Source organism: Ylistrum balloti, unplaced genomic scaffold (assembly GCF_031769215.1).
Source record: "Ylistrum balloti isolate Yb309-2 unplaced genomic scaffold, AGI_CSIRO_Ybal_v1 Utg370486, whole genome shotgun sequence".
Classification (NCBI taxonomy): domain Eukaryota; kingdom Metazoa; phylum Mollusca; class Bivalvia; order Pectinida; family Pectinidae; genus Ylistrum; species Ylistrum balloti.
In genome coordinates this window covers 103,384-127,227 of record NW_026782317.1, presented here as the reverse complement: position 1 = coordinate 127,227, position 23,844 = coordinate 103,384, and the positions used below count along the sequence as shown (strand labels likewise).

General features: G+C 34.9%; 1 long non-coding RNA gene across 2 annotated transcripts in view; it reads right to left on the bottom strand.

Moving 5' to 3' along the window:
• Positions 1-23,844, bottom strand: part of LOC132555414 (uncharacterized) — an 83,585-nt gene that overhangs the window by 22,934 nt on the left and 36,807 nt on the right. The window contains exon 5 of one of the 2 annotated variants that reach the window (XR_009554437.1): positions 20,879-21,455. The exons of the other annotated variant lie outside the window; for it this stretch is intronic. This is a non-coding gene — a long non-coding RNA (uncharacterized LOC132555414). Of the gene's footprint in view, positions 1-20,878; positions 21,456-23,844 lie in introns of those variants that run through there. 2 annotated transcript variants of the gene reach the window in all.

Genomic DNA, 23,844 nt, shown 5'->3' with positions numbered 1-23,844 from the left:
AGGTTACCAGGCAGAGAAGGAAAGGGTGGGACTTCATAAAGTTATGGTATTATTACATCATGCAAATTGGAACAGCACAACCCAGAGGCAACTCCAGGTAGGAAGGGAAAGGTTCAGGGAACCCCAAAAATAGTGCCAGAGAAGGGATGAAAATTAGAGAGAAAAGAGAAGGAGGGAGGGGTAAAATTTACTATTGGTATAGGAGTAATGGATAGAAAGAAAAGAGAAGGAGGGAGGGGGAGAATTTACTATTGGTATAGGAGTAATGGATAGAAAGAAAAGAGAAGGAAGGAGGGAGGGAATTTACTATTGGTATAGGAGTAATGGATAGAAAGAAAAGAGAAGGAGGGAGGGGGAGAATTTACTATTGGTAGAGGAGTAATGGATAGAAAGAAAAGAGAAGTAGGGAGGGGGAAAATTTACTATTGGTAGAGGAGTAATGGATAGAAAGAAAAGAGAAGGAAGGAGGTGGAGAATTTACTATTGGTATAGGAGTAATGGATAGAAAGAAAAGAGAAGGAAGGAGGGAGGGAATTTACTATTGGTATAGGAGTAATGGATAGAAAGAAAAAGAGAAGGAGGGAGGGATAAAATTTACTATTGGTATAGGAATAATGGATAGAAAGAAAAGAGAAGGAAGGAGGGATAAAATTTACTATTGGTATAGGAATAATGGATAGAAAGAAAAGAGAAGGAGGGAGGGGGAGAATTTACTATTGGTAGAGGAGTAATGGAAAGATGGAGGGAAAGTCAAAACATTAAATAAATTATCTGATTTTTCCATCTACATGAACTGTAATTAATGCTGGAGTAGCATTAAACATGTAAAAGGGAGGCAAACCAGAATTCCAGGACAGTGTACTGAGACTACAAAAACAAAACAGACTGGAAATTAGATCATCACTATAGAAACTATGAATATGAGACAAGCGAAACAATGCAACCGCAGACATTTTGATCGAGATGTGATAATGATGACGTTTGTTTGATTAAGACTTGATAATCTAATGATATTACCCATACTTTCTTGTCAGGCATTTGGGGAAAGGATCAATTAGATTTCGAAGAAAAGGCAAGATGCCAGCAGGCAGAATTGATCTTGATCATAAGACTGAGATCTAGATTGCAACGCAAGGAAAACAGCTTTGTGATGAAGCTAGATGGAATTTTTTTTGCTTGATATCTAAAGAAACCATTATTTTTTAGAAAGAAATTTGGTTAGGTATCAGCATTTGTTTAGCCCTCAGAAACATGTCCCAGTCGTGAATCTGCTCATGACAAGATAACAATCTGTTGATGGTGTAGAGACTTCCAAATTCCCTTGGATTCATAGAATGTGATCAACTGATGTTGAAAAAATATATGAAAGGCAGAGAGCATCAAACTGTTCAAATTTATTTCGATTTGCCTTGGCTCCAAGATTTTTTCCCTTTGGTGCCTGTAAAATAAGTGTTCTGACAATGCTTTGTAAGCATTCCATCTGGCATCTTTCTTGAAGCTGATACACGGAAAGGAAACAATCAAAATTTCACATTCTCTCTCTGTTTAAGTTTGTCAGTTTTGAAATAAATCTGGATCTTGTTTAAATGTAATACTTCTAAATATTATAGCAACAGCTCAAGAAGTGTCATATGTTTTTATAACAGGTATGGTCAATTGTAATTTAGAAATATAAGTTGATGGAACCTTTAGTGGATCTCAGCTGAAAGTATTAGTTGTTTCAATAGGTGATATATGTATATATATGTTGTATAAAGGTTGATGAAACATGCATGTACCTCAACTGAAGTCATTAGTTGTTTTATTACTGGTGATGTAGATAAAATTATATATATGTTGTATAAAGGTTGATGAACCATGTGTGTACCTCAACTGAAGTCATTAGTTGTTTTATCACTGGTGATGTAGATAATTATATATATGTTGTATAAAGGTTGATGAACCATGTGTGTACCTCAACTGAAGTCATTAGTTATATGTTGTATAAAGGTTGATGAACTGTGTGTATTACTGGATGTAGATAAAATTATATATATATATGTTGTATAAAGGTTGATGAACCATGTGTGTACCTCAACTGAAGTCATTAGTTGTCTTATTACTGGTGATGTAGATAAAATTATATATGTTGTATAAAGGTTGATGAACCATGTGTGTACCTCAACTGAAGTCATTAGTTGTTTTATTACTGGTGATGTAGATAAAATAATATACTGGTATATGTTGTAAAAAGATTGATGAAACCCATTTTGTACATCACCTGAAGAAGTCAATAGTTGTTTTAATGTCACATATCTGCAGTTAATATTCTAAAAACAATAATGTAAATGGGAATATTTATATGTCATAAGATGCTGACATGTTGTGACAGTAAAGTGATTGGTTTCCTGTGACAGCTCTTTGATTAAGCTGTGGTAAAATTGCAAAGATTGCAATATATACATCAGATATTAAATGAGCAAGTTTAATTTCTTTGTTGGCATCAGTTTCTCCTCTGAGGAAAACAACAGCAGTCAGCAGCACTTGACACAATGGAGAGTATGGCACTAGGGTACATTTCTTTTGATCTTGTTTCTACCTAGGTGTTTGAAGTTTTTTTCTTTTTTTTTGTAAATGATCTTATGAAGAATGAGGTTGACTTGCTGCAGTCCATTGATGCTGACTTCCTGTCTTTGCTGACAAAGTCTCAAAGGAAACGCTTTGCTTTTATCGAGATTTTTGTCACCAATGAGACATAATGTCCTGCAGTTGAGAGAAACAGTAAAAAGTTTGTTTGATTGATAAAAATTATTTTATTTTAGACCTGATAGACTGAAATATACATACAGCCTAGTTCTAAACCGAGAGAATAGAACATATGAAAGTAACAGAGCTTAGGTAGTTACAATTTTTTCAAAATTAAATTTAGATTTACATCACACAAATTTTGCTTTAATTGAACCTGAGTGTTGGGCACTGGTTGTGTTGTCGAAGAGACCAAATTCATTGGTATTCATTGTAACAATCTTAACCAGCATTGTCAATAGATTGAAGGAGAAATTATATAACTGAATTTACAGGTCATTAGGTCAAATTTCAAGGTCATAGAATTCAGATCAGATATTTACTATAGCCGTTGATGAGTGTATAGCTGCCTGCTGCTAGATATTTGAATTTTGATTCTGATCTTTTCTGCTTCATTTGATTCTGATAAAATAGACAGCCTCATACAAGTTACTTTTATGTGGAGACATTTAACATTTTGTCTTCCTTAGCAACTGACGTAGTGGAAATATTCACAACATCAGTTCTATTAGCCTACCATTACCAGCAGAAAGGGGAATGGGTGAGCTGTTCTGGGCTGTCGGAGTCAAACACCTCAGTAATTTCCGAACCTATCAATATTCATTTATTGTTGTCCTAGTCAGATACAAAATTCTCTGTATTTGTTTTACATGGTTGCACCACCAACCTACTCCAATTCTCATTTACAAATGAAAAAAAAACAAAATGGAATTTGATCTTGGGATGCAGCTATTTAATTAAATGAATTGGGGAGAAAAATTACAATATTTTATTTGTTATCATTGCAATTCAATATCAGCACCACAGGAAGGATAGTCCAATCCATGAGATGAAAACGTCTTGTGATTTATAAGGCATGAAAGATTCAGCAATACAACACTGGTTTCCAAGACAAGAGCTGCGTGATGTCTGCGGTAACTTCTACGTCAGTGTTTCGTAGCACAGAAAACAAATCCATCATCTTTATGCGTTGACCAAGATGGAAGACATTGGACGTCCATTTCTATTTACTAAAAATGTACAAAGCTATGTCAGGAAGGTTTGAAAGAAGCGAAATCCTGATTTAATCAAGAATTTATTGGTTTAGGAAAAACTTGGCGTCATTCAGATGTTCAAGGATTAGAATCTTATGGATTTTTTGGGGAGAACTGAGGTTTACAATCAGTTTAAATTTTATTAAGTAGAACAGATTTATGTAAAGTTCAGGAATTATCTTGCATGCAAATATGCTAGATCAATAATGTACCGCATAGCAAGGAGGATATATAACCAGTTTCTCTCTGAAATGTGCAAGATTATTCTGTAACAATGATTCAATATGTCTTCTCCAAATCTGCACATGTGAAATAAATATCTACATCGGAAGACAGTGATAATCGGATTGGGTTTAAATTTGAGTATTAAACACAATTTGCTTTGTTGATAGATTTGCTAAAAGATAGCAGTGCATGCCTGAAGCGCTCAGCTTTAAATACTAATCGACAACCTTCTTTGATTTCTGTAGTGGTGATTGCAAGGCAATATGTTTCTAACTGTTAACTTGCCTTTATCCTTTGTTAATGTTGTCTTAGGTTCCTCAGTCTTACTGAAAACATCATCAGATAGCATTGATTTTTATGTTACATATAAAAAAAAGATACATGTTAGAGAAACATTAGAAATGAATGCTATATTTACCTACAGGTGATTCCAGAAAAGAAAAAAAAACAGTTTGTTGACAATCTGTATACTACTAGTAAACAAATAGTGTATATGTCTATGTATCAAACTGTCAGCTGCTGTAATATAAACATTGTTTGAGAGAAGCTTTCCCACAGCTGAATGCCAGCGTCTGACAACTCGAATTCACTCATCTGTGTCGCAGTTAGTAGGGTCCGCCAAATGTAAAGAAATATATACACATTCACACATACCGCTTCCTCTCTGTACCCTTATACTGCAGTTACTGTCATTTCCCTTTCTCATCTGTACCTTAATAACAGGCTTTGTTTTTGTTGGAAAAATTACTAGTCAGCTTTCAGTGCAATGAAGCTTTCAGGTGGTGGCCGTAACAGAAACCAAACTGAGATAACCATCAGGTAGGTGCCTGTGGTCATTCTTGACCACTTGCATGTTGACTTTAAGATGGACAGGTGTATACATTGTTTACATACCATGCACGGCTACTTGGTGTTAGGTACTTGTACGTTATAACATTTTATACTACCGTAGATATCCTTTGATAAGTCCAGGCAACCAGAACAAGTAAATCTTGTTTCAGGGCCAATGACAAAACATTCAAAGGCATGCTTTACTTAAGTGGGTCGGATTATTATCAAATATAGGCGTATTGCCAGATATATATGGTAATACTTGTGCACCATGTGTTTTTCTTTGTTACAGGGATCGGGGCTTATGTTGCAATGCATATTTATATGGAATGGTTTAGTCTTGCTAACAATTTCTTGATAAGTTTTAAGATATTGTGGTTTTTAATATTCAAACCTATTTCAACAATGACACTTACAGCTATTAGTTCAGTTCTTTTAAAAGAAGGAGTCATGAAAATGGACAATGGAGATTCAGCAATGCAAAAAAATCAAGACATTTTACCATAATTTTTAAATCATAGGTTTATTGTCTATAGTTTCTTGATCATTTGCACTGCCTTAAAAAGAAATGGATGATCCCAACCAGATTTGAAAAAAAAAAAATGTTTCTTTACCTGGATGAGGGTCATTTAATCCATATTACTAAGTTCATTGTCCAAGCTTACCATCTGACAAAACTTTCCAAACTCTCTGTGCATTTCATGTCTAGGCCGGTAGAATACAACAAATCTAAATGCTGAAATGTCATAAAAGTCGTGTTTATAGTTCAAGGAGACATTTGAATGTTCCGGTGGTTTGGGTAGAGGTATAAGCTTAATATCATATCATCATGCCTAACAGTTATAAAACAGCACCATACCCATTATATATAAAGTGTTTTGTTTTTATCAAGCAATATATAAACGATTACTGTTTGGCCAAAACGCTCAGTGAACTTGCGTCATAAGGGATCCAATAAGTGTCTGACATGTTGATGAAGGTTATATAGGATCAAAATGAGAGACGAACATATTTGCTGCACCATTGATGTTAATTAAGGTACATTGGTGTTGCTGCACCACAGCTCAAGAGGATTCCTGAACTGTTAGCTTAACATTTTCATTGGTAAAATATTTTTCACTTCTTTTTTTAAGAGGTTATTTATGAAATTAGAACAATTAAAATTAAAGTTTGTTCTTATATCTATTAGGCAAACATTGTTTTAATAAAATGTTGTTTTATGTTTGTGTGGAAAGAATTATTTTGAAAAAAAAAGTAAGAGTATTGTATAAAGCTGACAGAGCTTGAGGTCTTGTTTGTCAATATTTGAGTAGCATATCAGTTTCCCTCTGAAGGTTTGTACAACATGCTTTACATATAGAATAAAATATGTATTTGTGTTGGACTTACACATTTGTTATGATGTATCAAATTGCCTGCCCCTGAAGGTTTAAGTTGGCATTAAACACATGTCTGTATGGGCAGACAAATGAAGTACAGGGGAACTTTGTATACAAACGGCCCTAATGGACAAATCATTTGTGGTAATAACAGTTCAACTAGGCAAAGCACATGACGAAAGTAGACATATAAATTAGCAATTTCAATGAAAAGACAGATCGGATTATTGGATCAGGTTAGATTTTGTAAAAAATGTTTGTAAAATAGTGCAGAATAAACATCGGGTTTAAGGTATAATATATATCATACATTGTGTATGTCAGACTTACAGAACAAAATAATATAAATACTGTAATAAAATCTCCCATACCACTGTATACTGGTAACCTGGCCATGATTGAGGCTGATATACCGCTGTATACTGGTAACCTGGCCATGATTGAGGCTGATATACCGCTGTATACTGGTAACCTGGCCATGATTGAGACTGATATACCACGGTATACTGGTAACCTGGCCATGATTGAGACTGATATACCACTGTTTACTGGTAACCTGGCCATGATTGAGACTGATATACCACTGTATACTGGTAACCTGGCCATGATTGAGACTGATATACCACTGTATACTGGTAACCTGGCCGTGATTGAGACTGATATACCACTGTTTACTGGTAACCTGGCCATGATTGAGACTGATATACCACTGTTTACTGGTACCCTTGTCATGGTTAAGGCTGATATAACACTGTATACTGGTAACCTGGCCATGATTGAGACTGATATACCAATGTATACTGGTAACCTGGCCATGATTGAGACTGATATACCACTGTATACTGGTAACCTGGCCATGATTGAGACTGATATACCACTGTATACTGGTAACCTGGCCATGATTGAGACTGATATACCACTGTATACTGGTAACCTGGCCATGATTGAGACTGATGTACCACTGTATACTGGTAACCTGGCCATGATTGAGACTGATGTACCACTGTATACTGGTAACCTGGCCATGATTGAGACTGATATACCACTGTATACTGGTAACCTGGCCATGATTGAGACTGATATACCACTGTATACTGGTAACCTGGCCACCACTGAACCTGGCCATGATTGAGGCTGATAGACTGATATACCACTGTATACTGGTAACCTGGCCATGATTGAGACTGATATACCACTGTATACTGGTAACCTGGCCATGATTGAGACTGATATACCACTGTATACTGGTAACCTGGTCATGATTGAGACTGATATACCACTGTATACTGGTAACCTGGCCATGATTGAGGCTGATATACCACTGTATACTGGTAACCTGGCCATGATTGAGGCTGATATACCAATGTATACTGGTAACCTGGCCATGATTGAGACTGATATACCACTGTATACTGGTAACCTGGTCATGATTGAGACTGATATACCACTGTATACTGGTAACCTGGCCATGATTGAGACTGATATACCACTGTATACTGGTAACCTGGCCATGATTGAGGCTGATATGGAGGATTGGTCATTTCTAGAGATCTTTCATTAAATCAAAATAATTCTCTGTTTTATTTTATTTTCTTTTTTATTGAAGAATGAATATGAAACTTTCCCCTTGCTATTTCACAGTGTTGTTATCCTATTATATTACTGAATAATTACATCAAGTCATGGAGGCAAAATGTAATCTTCTAAGCAGCTTACAACGGTGTTCAGTTTTAATTCAATGTGTAATATGGTAATATTAAATATGAATTTGATTATGTAATTCAATATCAGCGAAATACCTCAATTGTACAGGAGTTCAGATTGCATGCCAATCAAAATTTTGAAAAGATATATCACATTTTTGCATTGTTTCCATCATTTTCTTGTCTTGCTTTTCTCAGTATTAAAAATTCCATTGAATCATTTGTGAGTTATATAATGGTGATGTTGAAGTATGTTGTCTTGAGGAACAACTTCAAGACTTATTTTTATTTGTTCGTTAAACGTTTTCATGTTTTCCAGAACTGTTTTGATAGTTAACACCTGTCTCTTTTGAAATTCCAATTTGATAGACAGTTTTAGAAGAATTATTGTCCCTTGTTTTTCCATATCAGCAATATTTGTGTTCTGCTGTCTAGTTGTGGTTTTATTAAACTACAGGGCTAGTGCACCTCCACATTTACACTTTGACATTTTGTTTTGATCACTTTGGATTTTCCTCAGTTGCCACCTAGGTTTAAAATTAAAGCCCTTTCATGGCTGACAAGACCTTGATGGATGAAACAGCTGTATGATGTAGCATCGCTGACGAGTCCTTGAAGGATGAAACAGCTGTTTGATGTAGCATCAATGATGAGTCCTTAAAGGATGAAACAGCTGAATGATGTAGCATCACTGACGAATCCTTGAAGGATGAAACAGCTGTATGATGTAGCTTCGCTGACGAGTCCTTGAAGGATGAAACAGCTGTTTGATGTAGCATCCCTGATGAGTCCTTGAAGGATGAAACAGCTGTATGATGTAGCATCGCTGACGAGACCTTGAAGGATGAAACAGCTGTATGATGAAGCATCGCTGACGAGTCCCTGAAGGATGAAACATCTGTATGATGTAGCATCGCTGATGAGCCCTTAAAGGATGAAACATCTGTATGATGTAGCATTGCTGACGAGTCCTTGAAGGATGAAACAGCTGTATGATGTAGCTTCGCTGACGAGTCCTTGAAGGATGAATCATCTGTATGATGTAGCATCGCTGACGAGTCCTTGAAGGATGAATCATCTGTATGATGTAGCATCGCTGACGAGTCCTTGAAGGATGAAACATCTGTATGATGTAGCATCACTGACGAGTCCTTGAAGGATAAAACAGCTGTATGATGTAGCATCGCTGACGAGTCCTTGAAGGATGAATCAGCTGTATTATGCTTTTCATCCATTGTTTGGTCTTCTTTATCATATTTAAATTTGTATTAAAAGATATTATTCATATGTGTGTCTTTTGACTTCATAGTTGTCAAATAAATAGTGTTACACCTTTTGTGATATCTTGGTTTCTACTTTTTCTGTGATATAGATATTGTCATGTTATCTAAATTAATTGGAGCAATTTTCTCTTTATGGTGTTTCTTTAAGCTTAGAGATAAATTTGATAATTCTTCTAGCTTTGGGAGGAGTATGCTTCTTTGAACATTTGGATAGATATAGTATTTCTTTGAGCTTTGGAATCATTATACCTTTTTAGGTCACCTGAGCCGTAGGCTCATGGTGACCTATTGCCATCATGATTTGTCTGTCATCTTGTGTCGTGCGCCGTGTGTCGTGCGTTGTTAACTTTTTACATATTTGACTTCTTCTCAAGAACCACTGAATGGATTTTGACCAAACTTGGCACAAAGCATCCCCATGGGAAGCCACTTCAAGTTTGCGAAGAAAAAGGGCATGGCCTCAATAGGGGCCCAAGGAGGGGGAAAAAAGTGGGAAAATTAGGTAAATCTTTAAAAATCTTCTTCTCATGAACCAACAGTCAGATTAAGTTCATATTTGATATTTAGGGTCCTTATGGCAAGGTCTACAAAGTTTGTGAATGAAAAAAAAATCGGGTCAAAAACGGCCCCACTAGGGGGCACTCGAAAGGGTCAAAAATTCAACTTTGACAGATTTCAACCAAATTTAATAGAAACCATCCCTTAGTGAAGGACATATGAAATTAAGTTGAAAAAAGTGATTATATTCCCTTTGGGGCCCATAACGGGTGTAAAAGGGGCCATATGTAAAAACCTTCATTAAATGACTTCTTCTCAAGAACCATTGGATGGATTTTGACCAAACTTGGCACAAAGCATCCCCATGGGAAGCCACTTCAAGTTTGTGAAGAAAAAGGGCATGGCCTCAATAGGGGCCCGAGGAGGGGGAAAAAAGGGGGAAAATTAGGTAAATCTTTAAAAATCTTCTTCACATGAACCAACAGTCAGATTAACCACTGGGTTGATGATGTCTAAACTTGAAACGAATGTTCTTCACAAGGTCCTGGCAAGTGTTTTAACTTTTTGGGGCGATTCAAAATCCAAGATGGCCACCCTGGCCTTTGATTGGCTAAGACATTTTGGACTTCCTGTCAAGAACCACTCAGTGGATCATGTTCAAACTTGGTACAGATGTTTTACATACGGTCCTGCACAAGTGTTGTTACATTTTTGCAACATTTTAAAATCCCCAGATTATTGAAATATATTCCTCAGGTGACCGTTAAGGCCCCTTGGGCCTCTTGTCTAGCTAATTGGGATAAATATGGTATTACTATGTAGCTTTGGGATAAATTTGATCTTTCTTTGGGCTTTTGGATAAATATTGTATTTCTTTGGAATAAATATGGTTTTAACCCGAATGTGAGCGAAATGACACCTTCCTAAAAAGCTTCAGGAGTTAAAATGAATAGAAAACCTTAACTAATACACTGACATCAAGCTCTCACCAACCAATTGTTCTATCAACGTTACACATTTAGAACACAGCAATCTTGTTGACACCTGTGCCTTTTTTGTCCATTTAGCAATTTGGCATAATTCAAATTCAGCAAAACTAAGTTGATGAGTGCTGACACATCTTCTAGCACTTAATGGCCAGGCTCTCTCATGTCCTTTGTGTGCTTCGTGCCAGATCCCAATGTGAGTTTCTGAGGATGCAGGATATAATTTTCAAATTGCCACTAGAGGTGTGGACCAGAGACAGTCCAAGGATACTTATATTGAACTGGAGTGGAAAATTACACAACATATTTTTCTTTATCTGGTTTTTAGTTCATTAAGGAAAGCTTGCTTATGATAAGGAAAGTTTGCTAATAGGTTAAAGATTAAGAAGTTTTGTGTAGTAGAATATTATAAATTTTTTGTCCTTATATATCAATATCCTTTAAAACATGGATCTTCATGATGTGTACAGAAGCGCACAACATTCTCATTTTAAGTTGCAAAATTGGAAATGTTCCTCCAGCTTGGATACAATGATAGCACCTATTGCTCTCTTCATTCTATGAATCTTTTCTTTGGCTACAACTTGACATACCTGACTTTGGCCTCTTGATATTGAATTTCCTCCTAGTGTAGAAAGTTATGGTTCCCTAATGGTCAAGACAAACCAAAGTCTTTAGAATAAGTACCAGTGCTCTGTGTGTGCTTTGAATGATTGGCAAGAACTTGTTAGCCTTGTACTATCAGTATAGTGTGACTGCATTGCATGTTAGCCTTGTACTGTCAGTATAGTGTGACTGCATTGGATGTCATCCTTCCATGTCCAGTGAAGGACATTTCAGTATAAGTATCCTACTTAAGTGGCCTCATCAGGTACAGATACCAGCTTCTTATGACCTCATCTGTTTTGATTTCCTAAGCTGACAAACAATCAAGAAAATAGTTAAAGCATTCTATTGAAATTGTGAATACATGATATTTTGATCAAATTGAAAATGTGATTACCATAAATAAGAAAATTGGAATTTGATTCCAAATCTGTAGTAGCTCAAAATTACTGTAAAAGTTGTGTATTTCAACAGATTCCATTTTTTTTGTTAGATTCAAATTTGTAAGAAAATAGCAAAAAAAATTACATCAAAATTATAATTTTCAGATGAAACCAAACACTTTTTCATGATGTTCTTTTGTCTTCTAGCTCTTGGCAAAAAGTGCACAAAACGTGGACCATCAGAAAAAAAAAACCCACGTTGACATTAAGCTAACAAATCTCTGGTCACTTTGTGTAACACACTGGACATTAGTGGATACTGAATGACATAATGCTTATTAGAATTAAACTATTCGTTGCCTTATGAGAATTAAGTGGTCAGTTTCATCAATAATAGATGGACAAAGAGACAACTGTTCAGTATTGTATGTTGACCATTACTGAAAGTGTAACAGTCTATTGGATCATTAGGCAGGCTTGACCAAGGATAGTCCAATCAATTTCACTGCTTTACGGCAAGCATTGATTACAGCTATATGTCTTGTTGACACTAAATAGCCCTTTCCTGTCTGGGTGTGTGCGATTCACATATGTCACATGTTTGGTTTTTATCTCATGACGTGTTACTTTTCTACCTAACAATATCCTAATTTTCATTATTTAATAGGGTCAAAATGTCATGAACTTGTTTCATACTTTCCGTGTCCATTCTAATTTCTGGTGAAAATTAAGGTTTTTCTTGAAAAACCAATTTTCATGACGTAATACTTACCATAACATCAGTATGCATATTCATTGACTATACCCATCTTTGTATCACCTAACAAGGATTTCAAATAATCCTGTCTACCTTCCCCAATACATTCATACAAAATCTTGTATTATGCAACATCCTCTGAACTAAAAAAAGGCAAAGCTATGTCACACAGGAAGAGGAATAATGAAGTCATGGTAAGCATTACATCATGATAATTTCATTTCAGAGATACATACCATAACTGTTGTATGCGGATTTGTCATACCATAGTGGTTACTCCGGGATCCTGGCACACTAGGCTAACAAGGCATGAACATACACAGTGGTTACTCCGGGATCCTGGCAGACTAGGCTAACAAGGCATGAACATACACAGTGGTTACTCTGGGATCCTGGTAGACTAGGCTAACAAGGCATGAACATACACAGTGGTTACTCCGGGATCCTGGTAGACTAGGCTAACAAGGCATGAACATACACAGTGGTTACTCCGGGATCCTGGCAGACTAGGCTAACAAGGCATGAACATACACAGTGGTTACTCCGGGATCCTGGCAGACTAGGCTAACAAGGCATGAACATACACAGTGGTTACTCCGGGATCCTGGCAGACTGGGCTAACAAGGCATGACCATACACAGTGGTTACTCCGGGATCCTGGCAGACTAGGCTAACAAGGCATGAACATACACAGTGGTTACTCCGGGATCCTGGCAGACTAGGCTAACAAGGCATGGAGTTAGAGGTTTTAGAGGATATGTCTGTCTGCTTGGCCTTATTATCCTTTAATCAGCCCCTCCACCAACCATGAGTTAGTGGATATGCATGTCCCTTGGGGTTATTGTCCTGTAATTAGCCTACCCCTGACGTTGAGTTAGAGGAGATATGTTTGTCTCTTAGCAGGCACATAGATTTCATTTCTCATTATCTTTATCAATTAGGGGGGAAGTGTACTTAAATTGGTTTTTGAATAATAATTTCATTGAAATGCATCTTCAAATTTATCTTATCCTTTGCTAAATCATGAACTGTTTTATGATAGAAAATTTAAAAATCTTGATTGCAAAACTCCATTCATTCAGAATTTGTGATATGTATTATTCTGTATGGATAAAATGTCAACAGAAACTGGAGGTTGTTTGGAATTGCTATTGTAGCCATTAAAGAAGTTAAAAGTGGTAGTTTTGTGATGGTTCTGAGGATATTTTTAGGTCATCTGAATTGAAGAGTCTTTTTCACAGGGGTCAGATATAATCTATAAACAACTTCCGCTCATTAACAAAAAGGTTCAGACTGTTGATATTGGTTCTTTGATATAAGTAGATGAAAGGCTACCGATTTGTTCAAATAATTGACCTTGACCTTTATTCAAGGTCTTGTGGGTTAAGTATGTTGAGATCTAAAAAATTATGTTTCAAACAACGATAGGTTAGGAGTAATGACATTTGTGTAGTAACGTATATAAAGAATATGGTTTCAAGTTTACATAAAATGGTTTTAAGATCCAACCATTTCTTCTTTGTAAACTATTTGAGAAATTTATTCCTATGTCTCTTTAAAACATTCTTCAACTAATTATGATATAAAAGAATAGTAAGTGATAATGTATAAACGTCATAGAAATCCCAGAACAGCAAACATTGTGACTCAGCTGGGTAATTAGCACTTCAGATCAGGATATTGTGTCTTAATTAATTACTTCAGATGCATAGACTGGACTTGCTGTAGTAATTGGTCTGTGTGTCTTATTCCTTAATAAACAGAAGATGATGATGAAGAAAATGATCTATAACCCTTCACCAATATCATCAGGGCACTCTGTCAATCAATTATATCACATGCTGTGGGATCTGTCTCATACAATGTGCTGTCCATTACAATTTGCCAAATTTTGTGTGTGAGGATATCTTCGGATAGTGCCAGATTGAGTGCTTCACATACTCAGAATCAAGTCTCATCCCAGCTTAATTGGGAGTTATGAGACACAATGTTCAATTTGCTTAACTTTTTGTGGTCATAATGCATGGGGGTTTAGTAGTTTGTCACATGTTGAAATTGCCTTTCTTGTTTCATCATAAACAGAGTTATGGCCCTTTGTTATCTGTATGTGCCATAATTTGTATGCTTTCGTATGTGCATGATTACAAACTTTTGTTTACAAACATTTCAGGAGTAAGTTCCTAAGGGAAGTGATATATATCTTAACTAGTTTTCATGTTTCAATCCTTATTTTTTTTGACTGCAAGGCTAAATTACTTTGTCATACCTTTGCTTTTTTTCAAAATAATGGAAAAGTGTAAATTTAATATGTAAGCCTGATGGTTAAGTGTGATAAGAAATAAAAAGAAAGCATGGAGGGATACAACTGGAAAAGAAGATATTGTTTATGAGAATATTTTGAAATATGCACTATTAGATGATAATATAGTGAACCATGATCATGCAGCTGGTTGTAGCATCAGACTTAACACTAGAGATAAATCAGATTTAAGTAAGAGATATAACGATTTGTATGTAGAATTATATCACCAGATAGACACAATTACAGCCACCTTGAGGATTTCTCTGATGGAGTCTGTGTCAGTCCAAGATGATTTTGCCATGTCTTTCATAATCGCCTTGACAGGATTGAGTAATTTCCTGCAGGATTGATTACTTGAAAAGCGTCATTAATCTTTTAAAAATCCTGAGGTTTTATTATCTATTAGCTGTTAAATGTTTATGTTATCTAGGGCTCTTTTATACTGTTTAGGTAAAATCTGAATAAGACTTACCTTTAAGTGAAATAAGTCCAAGTCAGATTCAGTGAAATAAGTCTAGATTTGTTAGATATTCTCAGCTGGTAATGAAACAATTGATTTCCTGACAAACCATGTAATATATACAGTACATCTCCTGACTGAAATCTGAATGATACAAGTAACCATTATTAATGTGACTTGTTAGCTTACCTGGCAAAGTGAGCCTATCTAGTGTGGTATCCTTTGTCAACTTTTAAATTGCTTTTTTTCTGCTCAATAATCAAAGGCCTAGGGTCATGATATTTGGCTGGAGTGTTCCTTGGATAAAAGTTTGACAAACGTTGCAGAAAAAAATGTCACAGGAGTCAAATTTGATAAAACATTTAAACAACTTCTTCTTAATAATGAAAAGCCTTAAAATCATTATATTTGGCTGGAAGATTCCTTGAATGAAAATTCATAAAGCTTGTGAAAAAAATGATCAGACTTAAATTTCTTAAAACCTCCAGACAAGTTTCTGATTAAGCAGAAAACCTTAAATCATGATACTTGGCTAGTAGGTTCCTTGGATAAAGCTCAACAAACTCTGGGAATAGAAATAGTCATGAGGTCAAATTTATAAAAACCTTGTGATGAATTTTTCTCATTGACCAAGATTTTGAATGATAATTATGTGAATCCTTAATGCATTTGTGAAAAGCATTGATTACCAGCTGAGCAATGCAGGTTCGTTTGGCCTATTGTCTAAGATAAAGAAGTTTTGTCGCACATGCATATATATAAAACCATTTCCATATACACCTATACTAAATTGTCAGGACAAGAAATGCTTTTGAAATGAAGCAGCATTTCCAACCCTATCTCATTAAGCCTATACATCAGGTGGATTTTTTTACCACTTTGTTAGTGCAGAAAAGTATGAAGTGTAAAGCTAGTGCCTTTCTGATGTGTTACTAACTTTAAAATGTTCATTACTGAATAAAAAAAACCCAGCACCTCCTACTCTCCTTACAAGTAAATATCGTCTAGCTGGTCTTATTGGCTTATAATGACCCTGGGTTCCTCAGGCTACAGTTCTACAATAGGCTTACAGTTGAATGGTGTTAGACCTCAATCAGATCATGTCTTATGTACGCTGGTTATATTTCTTGACTTGGTAACTTTGAAGTGACCTCAGTCATGCTAAACGAGAAAATGGTTTCAACATTAAATACATGGTGATTAACAACAATACACTAGGATACTGCAGTGATTGAGAGCTCCCCTATGCTACCAGTGTGTTAGGATTAACCTGCAGATCAATGACTATACTGGCGTTTTTTTGCTCTGATTATATACATCCTCTGTACACCATGGTAGTGATATACTTACGGGGAGGCAGGCAGGGGAATGTTGAAGTGGTGGAAAACAGGAAAACAAAGGAACCTATCAGCTCTTGTAGCAAACATTAGTCTGTGTTGTTGACATGCTTAGGCCTATGAAGAGATCTCACTTAAAGCCTGGCTTAATCTCTTTATTTCAGTGAACAAGATGCATTAAAAGACTTAATGATAAAGTTTGATTGTAAATTATCCTTCATGATTGCACTTTCTGAATTATAGTACTTGTTGATTTAATATTGTATATTGGTAAAGTATCTTACAACATTCTATTGCTTTTGATGAACATTATAGATGGTGATATTTACCTCTGTAAGTGATGCTAAACAAAAACGAATAGCCACAATCAGTGCTGGATGAGAAACTCTATGTGAATATATACCAAAATAACTTGAAAGCAACATGGTGTTGAAAAAATAAATATTTCCTTTTCTATGTGATTTTGTATGTTGTACTTGTAAATAGTTTTGTCTCGGAATGTGTTAGAATCACATCGATATTGTCATTCAAATGTCAATGTAATGTAAATTACTGTTATTATAATGATCATTACAAAATATTTTTACATTTTGGCACTTTCAGTCATCATGTATTTTCCTCAAGGGAGTGTAATTCAGCATTACATTTTCCCAACATTTTATCGATTCTTACTGTTGATGTGTCATAGTCATAAACATATAGCACGAAGCATTTCCAACTGTCATCTCCTTAGTCAAAAGCACAAATAAAAAGGAGCATTTCCAACTGTCATCTCCTTAGTCAAAAGCACAAATAAAAAGGTTTCTAGAAACCTGCAGTTATATTAGTGCTAGATGAAATATTCCTGATTAAACTTTTAGATATATACATATGATTGCATTGTGAATGGTTTCTACATGATAACATTGACTGATATATATACAGAACTACTCGATTGATAGATCATACAAACTCTTTGTTAAGGTCACTCAAGTTCTTGTAACTAATGACAATATTGCATGTAAAGACATATTAACAAATTTCATGTATACATCAGCTTGTCTTGGTAAAACCATCAGCATGACGAGAAAGACTGATGGACATGGTGTTTGCCTGACCCTCAGTTCAGTATTTATTTTGGAAATATCTGGATATTATGTTAAAATCCATTTATGGGGTTTTCAGTTTGTATCACATTATGAAGTTATATCTTTTACCAATGTAAGTTTGTTTCGACCTTTGTTCTCCATTTGAAAAAATGCAATGTGGAATGGTGTTTAAAAGTTTCAATGAGTGAATATTTTTTACATCTGATGAACAGGGAAGTCTTAAACCAGATACAAGTGGCTGTTTTGAATCAATGACCTTCACCTATGTTCAAGGGTGTGAAATGAATACAGATCTTCAACTGAATTTTTTCTTTTGAACAATTAGATGAAATTGACTTTGGATTAAATTTAAGGTGACTGAGTTCAAACGTGGCTGAAAAACATAATTGTTTTAAAACTTCATCTTAGAACCACAAGACCGAGAGTCATTTTGGGTGGTATGTAACATGCTTTGGCTGTGCAATTCAATCAATGTAACTTGAATTCAAAGATGTGTCTTGAGGTCAAGTGTGTTGAAAATTGTTATTAATTTGTTTCGACGCAATCACACATTCTCCTGGCCATGTTACATTTTCCTTAACTTAATGTAGTGACTTGTCAGAAAACGAATGTGAGATAAAACACAAAATTACATTAACTCTCTGGACTTGAATCACCAAAGGACTTTTTAATTGAATTTCCATGATTTGAAATATTGTTGATAATATTGATTAATTTATAAATATAGGAACTAGTTCATTTAAAATCATTTCAAACTTCCTTTTAACTAATCTGTTTGAAAAGATATATCTATAAAACTGCTATTGTTTCAGAGCCGTTTTTAATCAGGAATAAATTAGATATATGCTGTATTTTTTAATCTAGGTTAATGAGATACACACATTATAAATATAGCATACACTTGCCATCTCATTGCTAAAAATATTTTACAGTAAAATTTATTTAGAAGTTAAATGCTCAAATTAATAAAGCTGTTAATAGGCGTTTGTTATATATGGTTTAACTTGCTGGATTCTGTGTTATCTTACATCACTTAATTCAAATAAGAAAGAAAGAAATAAAGTAACATGAGACAAACTCCATGACATAACGTCATTTATTGGTCTTCCTTACTTATAATCTGCCTTTGAAATCTTGAGAAAGGAAAATAATTTGAATCGAAGGTAAACAAGTAGTATTGTATGAAATTTATTTTACAAATTAAAAAACTTAAGCAACCATATACTTATCTGTCATCTATAAGTATGTGTTACATGCCCCAAAGGGTCTTAGTGGTTGAATAAATTTACATACATAATAAAATATATATGGTTGTCTTGATCTACAATAGGAAAACTGTTGACACCTGTAATTAAGACCGTCACAAACAGTCTTGACTCAGTTTGAAAATTGACCTGTGTTTGAATTGAATATTGTTGTCTATATTTAGTTAACTTTATCTAGGTTTCACTTTCCACTGAACCATTACACATGTTTATTGCTGTCAAAGGTAGTGCTGGGACATCACATATTATAGAATTTCTTGTTGCTCAATATCTGCCTGCAGAAGCCACTTTTGTGATCTGGAGCGTTTTCCTATTGTTGTCAATATTGAAACAAGGTATTTTCCTTTTATATAGGTTGTTGACATGTGCGGGGACAATAAGAGTCCATAATCCTCAGCATATTTGTAGGTTAAAGTTTCTACACTTCAGTACCACTGAGGATTTACACTGTTTTGTTGATAAAAACCTCTCGTCATTTCTAAAGTTTTCCGGAATCAGTTACTTAAATTTCATTCGCTGGTTTTAAATATATAAATTGAAATTCATTTGACGTTTTGTCGTTAGGATTATGATGTCTTTTTAAAAGGTAAGGATCAGGGAAAATGAATGAAAAATTTCTGTTTTGTCAGACAAATCTGTTGTGAAGGTTTCTGCCTCAGTGATTTACTTTAAGGGGCTACTCAGGTGTGATGGATAATGGATTTGATCTGCTTGGTATTGAGAGACAAACCTGATCAGATCGCTGCATTTAATAGGTCTGTTGTAAAATTGAAAGGCCTATGTAGAAATATGTTAACTGTAAAAGTGTTTCTGGGAACTCACAGATAGGGTTATATAGATTTCTATCTTATTGTGATGTAATTCATGTTTGAATAAAAATATTGGAGTAGGGACAGCTTTGTTGTCGTATAGGAGTAAGCAGAGGGCACTCGGGATCAGAGTAGCGATGAAGAGTCTGTGTCGTGCAGATACAACAAACACCTCATAGCTATACATTAAACTTGTGTTGGCTGAATTGGCATTAGGTATCATTGAGTGCAGTGTCCCGCACGCGACGAAAGCATGCCGTAACATTGACGAGGATTGAGGCTGAACCTTGTTGACAGAGGGCTCGGTGGATGTTATCATTATACGCGAAGAACAACAGGGATGAGTAGTATTTATGAGCCAGTAGTGTAACGATTTCTTGATCACCTCCCAACCTGTTGGAATATGGTACTAATGTTGCTGTATGTTGTCTTCAGGCAAAGTACCTAAAAATCTGTGATCTCATGTGTGATCAATTAGACAATCAGATCTGTTTGGCCTGTGTCTTACATAGAATTCCATCTGTAATACTCTAGCTGAAAGTTCTCTACAACACTGAAGAAAATATCACCATTTTGGCTTTTTTATCTTATAGGCTCTGTGATCAATTTTGACTCTGATATTACGATGCAGCAGTGGCTTTATGAACTTATGGATTACTGAACACAGCTCTGAAGGCCTATAAAACCTGGGGATTCTCAAATATTACCCAACTGTCAGATATTTGTCTCCATGAACAGTTGGTGTCGTGGGAGCTGAGAATTGTTTCAGTACCGTGTATATTGTTGCTCTTTGTGTGACTATTCTTGTTAAACCTTGGGTTTGGCTTCAACTGTCTGATAAATTTGGAAGTGTACCTGGAAAACGTTTCAGTCTCAAAACCATTGCATTCTGTCTAAGTTCTGTCTAAGGATATATGTTCTCCATTTAATTCCTGGATGTATCGCAATGGAAATTTATTAAAGAGAGTATTAAACTTTGATAGTTGAATCGGACGAACTGGATTTTTTGAAATAATTAATTCATAATGGATATTTGTTGATGATGGGTACTACTTTTTGAAAATCGTTTTTCAGTTGGTTTATTAACTGATTATTGGCAAACTATCTCTTCATGTTAATCTAATTAATGAAACCTATTAATTAATTAGGACAGTTATTTGCCCTTGGCATGATCAGGAATTTCAAATGTTTTAGTAGAAATACTTGTTATATGTATATAAAAGAAATAGCTAACTAACCCACAGGAAGGAAACTTTTACAGTATAAGTATCTGTATAGATAACAGTTTTTATCATTTTCTGTTTATGGAAATGTTGGGACAAGCATTATTTGCCAGCTAAGGAATAATTGGATTGAATGAAAGTTTCAGTAAACTGTGACCTGTATTTGAGATGTGCAGTATGTCCAGTGTGATCTTCAACCATTCTGATCATTGAGGATAAAAATCCAAGAAAAAACGAGTTAAAAACGATATTTCGAGAACTGTCACTAAGTAGAAAAGGAAACACTGTTCAGAAGATACATTGGTTTAGTTTGTGTGTTATTTCACCATTTGGATACCATTAGATGAATGGCCATGTTGTCACTTCCTGTCTCTGATTTGACTGCTTGCGGGAACAGACGCCGACACTCATGGATATGGTAAGTCTTATCATCTTCTTTATTTGGTTGTAACCCAATTAATGGTTGAGGTAGAGTCTGGCTTCTGAAGGCACTGATCTGTAACTTTGTAATCAGCACAGAAAATAAATGACAATGACTTTTATAGACTTTCAGGATAAGAAGAGTAGGGGTGGTTGGGGGTGGGGGAAAGATTGGGTGGGAGGGTGGGGGGGGGGCGGGTGAGAAAAAACAAGAAATATAGGTCTTTATGATTTATATATAGGATATAACTTTCAGACAAAGAAAAAAAATTGATATTATGTCATCAGTTTGTTGTGAAGTCAATTTTATATATAGATCAAGGACAATTTTGTTGCTGTTTTTTTTTCTATAGAAAGCTAGATCTAATTTGGTACTGCTGTTATACATTTTTAATGTGAATGGCTTCATGTGTTGTAAAATATGAGGGACTATTGTAGAAATGAAACTGAAATAAACTTACACTTGAAAGATACAATGAAAATCATTTTTGTCTTTTTGAAAGTTGTTTCATCTTGATGAGTGCCAGAATTAATCTTATCTCAAATGTAAGGAGAGTGTTATGAAAAAATTCTGTATTCTTCCTGATATGCTGTCAACATTGATTTATTGAGAAGACACTTTTGGGTATAGAATGATATGTAAAATTATTTGTAACTTAATAATGGAATAATATATTGATGCCACGATAACAGGCATGGATGGCTGTTAGTGTAATGTTTTGTCAATCATTTACCTAATATCATCTGCTGGAGGGAGTCAGACCATAACTTTGTTAAAGGTTTATAAAAAGATTGCAATTTCAAGTTTTCCTTCCCAAAGGGAATTCAATTATTTTTAATGACAAAACAAATTTTCTAGATCTGTAGTTTAATAAATGATTTATTCTTGACGAAGAGTACAGAAATTCTGCTGACAAATTGATTTCCACTTTCGAAAATTTGTACCTGTAGCAATTGCACTGTATTAAGCCAAGAAGTAAGAGACACAAACAGAATTTAAGAAACTGTTGACAACAGATTTCCTACAATTGTAATTTGAATTGCTACCATTATTTCTTTAAGATGACTCGTCTGCTTTATTTTTTATTTCTTTGGTCTTTATTTGTCACAATTTTGAGAATCTTAAATTTTCTGTTACATCTGATGTTCAGGAGAATGTTTCCTACTGTTACATCTAATACTGTTTTAATTTTGTCTGCATTTCATTCAATGGAATATTTCTGATATAGATGTGAGTTTGCAATGTATGAGAAGCTATATGTAAGAGAATCTTTGCAGCAGATTTCTGTCCAAAATGTAAATCAGGCAAGTGTATGTCTCACACGTTCTTCTTGCATAGGGTAACTCCAGTAGGAATATTGGTAAAACTCAGAAGTATGGCAGATATTTTGAATTTCAAATCAAGTTATTTACATATTACAGAAAGTTCACATCTAGCATAACAGGGTTTGAATTACATATGACCCATGTGAACTCCTAGGAAATGGAATTTTGTTAGTGAAGAAAATACCTTTTCCTAAAAACAGTAAATGAATAGACAAGATTTTCTTAAAGATGGATTTTAAGCTAGTAAAGAAAATATCTTGTCATAAAAAAAAGGAAAAATGATGAATTGTCTTTAAAGATCTGAAGTGAAGAGCTTGTTCTTCTCAGTAGATTTGCCTCAGATAATGAATGTTGCATTTTTTACTCATGGTGCAAAGACCCAAAGACAATGGCATATATTATCTTTCAATTGACCTTAGAGTCATCATGGGAATTTTTGTTAGTAAAGTAATTACACATACATCACTCATAAACTGTCAGCAGAGCTATAACCTGTCACAGCACACCAGTAATGCAGTAATGTAATCTTCTTTATTGAAGTTTGAACACAGACTTTAGGTGTTCAAATAAAAACATGACAATGTCTTATGATTTTATCAATATGTCATTGTGAGATGTATCCTACCCAGAAGATTGGAAGATTCTAAGAATGGTTTTAAAAGATTAAGCATTATTCTGAAAAATCCTATATTTACTTCCTTTGGTAAAGGGGATCAATTGTGTATGAACCATGGGTTTGACCACCTGGGAAAGGAGAGGCAGCGCTGAATAGTGAAAGCAAATTATTAAATATTCTCTTTTGTTAAATTGATTCAGGTTTGTCCACATTTGACCTGAAGCATCCTTGGGTAAAGCCCTTGGTTTTATACAAACAGTACATCTAACCCTCTTAGGAAGGAGTGTGGGGTCTAATAGATACAAGCGTTTTCATTACTTGTCCATCAGTGTATCTATGCATGCCATTGTACATCAGTCACAGGATCTATATCAAGATATCATGTTATAAACTCTTAGTCTAAGGTTAATATATAAGATGTTGAAAATGAGGAGATGCAAGGAAATTCAATTGATAATTGACAAAAGAAGACATTACATTTTGCACTAGTGCTTTCAGTGTATTAGATCTTCAGGTGATAGTAGCAGTT